Here is a 5,741-nt window from a genome sequence, read left to right as displayed (position 1 = left end):
CTTTGTCATCATGGGGTATTGTGTGAAGATTTATGTGGAATTGTTTTTTTTAATACATTTTAGAATACGGCTGTAATGTAACAACATTAGGAAAAGTCAAGGGGTCTGAATACTTCCCGAATGCACTGTATAAACTCCCTGCCCACTCAGCCTGTTATTTCAGGCTTCCTGATAGTTAAAGGTAAAATTCATTCAATTCTGAGAATTTTAACTCTTTGACACGTACTGTACCAACAAACAGATGTGATCATTCTACAGTGATTCCTGCAGTGTACGCCCAAACCGGTGTGATTAGAATGCTTATTTAGAATGCTCATTTTCAATTGACGCAACAGTCAGCGTTTGAGCTGGCCACTGTTTTTTCACAGAATATTTTTGCACAAACACAGTTCTTACAATGTTAGGTACTTAATGTGACCAGTTAATTTTTGGATGCGGTGTTCAGACAATTACAGAAGTAGCGTCACCATAACAAAATCATCCAAATTGTAAAATGTAGGCTACATTAGTCCTAGCGCTAACTGAGGAAATATTTACAAGCGGTCAAAATTAGCTAACTCTTGGGTGACAGAAACCACAATATGAATTAGCTAATAGCACTTAGCTACTATTTACAATTTATCAAAATAGTTGAGTGAAACATTTTATAAATATCTAAAGTCATCTGACGATGGCTAGTTTGTGCGCGCCACCATGTTCGTTTTTTCGTGTCAACCAAAGATAAGAAGAGGAGACAAGACTCAGTAAACTTCCGGAAGTGAATGAAGGGAAGTGAATGATCGTAGACGACACCCCCCCCCCCCTTCAACATGCAAACAGACATGCAGTATGCATGTCGAAGGGGGTGTGTCGTCTACGATCAATCAATCAATCAAGTATTTATAAGACCCTTTTACATTAGCCGATGTCACGAAGTGCTATACAGAAACCCAGCCTAAAACTCCAAACAGCAAGCAATGCATGTGTAGAAGCACGGTGGCTAGGAAAAACTCCCTAGAAAGGCAGGAACCTAGGAAGAAACCTAGAGAAGAACCAGGCTCCGAGGGGTGGCCAGTCCTCTTCTGGCTGTGCCGGGTGGAGATTATAACAGAACATGGCCAAGATGTTCAAACGAAGATGACCAGCAGGGTCAAATAATAATAATCACGGTGGTTGTAGAGGGTGCAACAGGTCAGCACCTCAGGAGTAAATGTCAACTGGCATTTCATAGCCGATCATTCAGAGTTAGACAGCATGTGTGGTAGAGAGAGAGAGTCGAAAACAGCAGGTCTGGGACAAGGTAGCACGTCCGGTGAACAGGTCAAGGTTCCATAGCCGCAGGCAGAACAGTTGAAACTGGAGCAGCAGCACGACCAGGTGGACTGAGGATAGCAATGAGTCATCAGGTCAGGTAGTCCTGAGGCATGGTCCTAGGGCTCAGGTCCTCCGAGAGAAGAGATAGAGAGAGAATTAGAGGGAGCATACTTAAATTCACACAGGACACCGGATAACACAGGATAAATACTCCAGATATAACAGACTGACCCTAGCCCCACGACACAAACTACTGCAGCATAATTACTTGAGGCTGAGACAGGAGGGGTTGGAAGACACTGTGGCCCTGTCCGACTATACCCCCGGACAGGGCCAACCATGCAGGATATAACCCCACTTTGCCAAAGCACAGCCCCCACATCACTAGAGGGATATCTTCAACCACCAACTTACAGGTCGAGACAGTCTGTGTCTCTCACATGAGTAGGCAAACCATTCCATAAACATGGAGCTCTATAGGAGAAAGCTTTGCCTCAAGCTGTTTGCTTAGAAATTCTAGGGACAATAAGGAGGCCTGCGTCTTGTGACCGTAACATACGTGTAGGTATGTACGGCAGGACCAATTTGGAAAGATAGGTAGGAGCAATCCCAATCAGCCCTTGCCTTAACAGGAAGCCAGTGTAGGGAGGCTAGCACTGGAGTAATATGATCACATTTTTTGGTTCTAGTCAGGATTCTAGCAGCCGTATTTAGCACTAACTGAAGTTTATTTAGTGCTTTATCCGGGCATTGCATTGCAGTAGTCTAATCTAGAAGTGACAAATTCATGGATACATTTTTCTGCATAATTTGTGGACAGAAAGTTTCTGATTTTTGTTACGTAGATGGAAGAAAGCTGTTCTTGATATGTAGGTCAAAAGAGAGATCAGGGTCCAGTGTAATGCCGAGGTCCTTCACAGTTTTATTTGAGACGACTGTACAACCATCAAGATTAATTGTCAGATCCAACAGAAGATCTCTTTGTTTCTTGGGACGTAGAACTAGCATCTCTGTTCTGTCTGAGTTTAAAAGTAAAATATTTGCCTCCATCCAATTCCTTATGTCTGAAACACTGGCTTCCAGGGCTGGCAATTTTGGGGCTTCACCATGTTTAATCGAAATGTACAGCTGTGTATCAAATCAAATTGTATTAGTCACATACACATGGTTTGGAGATGTTAATGCGAGTGTAGCGAAATGCTTGTGCTTCTAGTTCCGACAGTGCAGTAATTTCTAACAAGTAATCTCACAATTCCCCAACAAGTACCAAATGCACACAAATCTAAAGGGGTAAATGAGAATATGTACACATAAGCATAAGGATGAGTGATGGCCGAGCGGCATAGGCAAGGTGCAGTAGATGGTATAACATACAGTATATGCAGTACATGTGCTATGAGTAATGTAAGATACAGTTGAAGTCGGAAGTTTACATACACGTAGGTTGGAGTCATTAAAACTTGTTTTTCAACCATTACACACATTTACACACTGAGTTAACTTCTTATGGCTGAGATCCCATGAACGGGTTCGACTTGACAACAGCCAGTGAAAGTGCAGGGCGCCAAATTCAAACAACAGAAATCTCATAATTAAAGTATTTTACACCATTTTAAAAATAAACTTGTTGTTAATCCCACCACAGTCTCCGATTTCAAAAAGGCTTTACGACGAAAGCACACCAAACGATTATGTTAGGTCAGTACCTAGTCACAGAAAAACACAGCCATTTTTCCAGTCAAAGAGAGGAGTAACAAAAAGCAGAAATAGAGATAAAATTAATCACTAACCTTTGATGATCTTCATCAGATGACACTCATAGGACTTTATGTTACACAATACATGTATGTTTTGTTCGATAAAGTTCATATTTATATCCAAAAATCTTCGTTTACATTGGTGCGTTATGTTCAGTAATGTTTTACCTCCAAAACTTCCGGTGATTTTGCAGAGAGCCACATCAATTTACAGAAATACTCATAATAAACATTGATAAAAGATACAAGTATTATAAATGGAACTTTAGATAAACTTCTCCTTAATGCAACCGCTGTGTTGGATTTCAAAAAAACTTTACGGAAAAAGCACACTATGCTTTAATCTGAGTACAGCGCTCAGAGCCCAAACAAGCCGTACATATATCCGCCATGTTGTGGGGTCAACAGAAGTCAGAAATAGTATTATAAATATTCACTCACCTTTGATGATCTTCATCAGAATGCACTCCCAGGAATCCCAGTTCCACAATAAATGTTTGTTTTGTTCGATAAAGTCCATCATTTATGTCCAAATACCTCCTTTTGAGGTATTTGGACAAATTGATTACGCGCAGGTCAAACGAAAAGTAAAAAAATTCCATTACAGTTCGTAGAAACATGTCAAACAATGTATGGAATCAATCTTTAGGATGTTTTTAACATAAATCTTCAATAATGTTTCAACCGGAGAATTCCTTTGTCTTCAGAAATGCGATGGACGCAGGTCGCTCTCACGGCAGCGCGCGTGGTCAGCTCATGCCAGACACCTGACTCATAGAGCTGTCCTTCCCTCATTCTTCACAGTAGAAGCATCAAACAAGGTTCTATAGACTGTTGACATCTAGTGGAAGCCTTAGGATGTGCAATATGACCCCAAAGACACTGTATATTGGATAGGCAAACCTACAAAGCTCAGATTTCCCACTTCCCGGTTGGATTTTTTCTCAGGTTTTTGCCTGCCATATGAGTTCTGTTATACACACAGACATCATTCAAACAGTTTTAGAAACTTCAGAGTGTTTTCTATCCAAATATACTAATAATATGCATATCTTAGCTTCTGGGACTGAGTAGCAGGCAGTTTACTCTGAGCACCTTATTCATCCAAGCTACTCAATACTGCCCCCAGACGTAAGAAGTTAACCTGTCTAGGATCAGCGTGGCGCTAGCGGCACACCCCCCCCCCCCCCACTGAAAAACCAGTGCCGCGAAATTCAAAAAAAATATTTTTTTAAAATATTTAACTTTCACACATTAAAGTCCAATACAGCTAATGAAAGACACAGATCTTGTGAATCCAGTCAACATTTCCGATTTTTAAAATGTTTTACAGGGAAGACACAATATGTAAAGATGTACATCTATTACCTAAAAACACATTAGCATAATCCACCATCTTTTATTTGTCCACCAACACCAGTAGCCATCACCAATTCGGCTAAACTAAGATATTTATAGCCCCTAACCAACAAAAAAACTCATTAGATGACAGTCTGATAACATATTTATGGTATGGGATAGGTTTTGTTAGAAAAAAGTGCATATTTCAGGTAGATGGCATAGTTTACAATTGCACCCACCATCACAAATGGACTAGAATAATTACAATGAGCAACGTGTTTACCTAACTACTAATCATCAAACATTTCGTAAAAATACACAGCATACACGAATCGAAAGACACAGATCCTGTGAATACAGACAATATTTCAGATTTTCTAAGTGTCTTACAGCGAAAACACAATAAATCGTTATATTAGCTTAGCACATAGCAATTAGCAGCCCAGCATTGATTCTAGCCAAAGTGAGCGATAAAAGTCAACATTGCCAAAAGATATTAATTTTTTCACTAACCTTCTCAGAATTCTTCCGATGACACTCCTGTAACATCACATTACAACATGCATATACAGTTTGATCGAAAATGTTTATATTTAGCCACCAAAATCATGGTTAGACAATGTGAAATGTAGCTCAGCTGGTCAGAAAATGTCCTTGCGCCACTTAGACAGTGATCTACTCTTATACATAAATACTCATAAACGTGACTAAAAAATATAGGGTGGACAGGGATTGATAGACAATTTAATTCTTAATACAATTGCGTTATTACATTTTTTAATTTATCCTTACTTTTCAATACAGTTTGCGCCAAGCGAAGCTACGTCAAAAAACATGGCGTCCTAAGCCACTAAAATGTTTCGACAGAAACACGATTTATCATAATAAAAATGTCCTACCTTGAGCTGTTCTTCCATCAGTATCTTGGGCAAAGGATCCTTTCTTGGGAGAAATCGTCTTTTGGTGGAAAGCTGTCCTCTTGCCATGTGGAAATGTCAACTGAGTTCGGGATGAACTGAAAAGCATGCCCAACTTTTCACATCGTTGCAAAAATAAATGTCCCAAAATCGCACTAAACGGATATAAATTGCTATAAAACGCTTTAAATTAACTACCTTATGATGTTTTTAACTCCTATAACGAGTGAAAAGATGACCGGAGAAATATAACAGGCTAAACTAACGCTTGGAACAGGAGAGGGTCGGTGTCTTCCACGCGCGTTACGCAGCAAGAAAAGACTTGCTAGCTAAAGGTTTTTTTCATTTGTAGGGCCTGTGAACGAGCAATCGACCCCGTTGGAATCGTCATCACGTAAAGGCATCCAGGGGAAGACGTAAGAAGTGTCCGTAT

This window comes from Salvelinus fontinalis, chromosome 41 (assembly GCF_029448725.1).
Source record: "Salvelinus fontinalis isolate EN_2023a chromosome 41, ASM2944872v1, whole genome shotgun sequence".
Taxonomy (NCBI): domain Eukaryota; kingdom Metazoa; phylum Chordata; class Actinopteri; order Salmoniformes; family Salmonidae; genus Salvelinus; species Salvelinus fontinalis.
Note: the sequence above shows the minus strand (reverse complement) of the source record.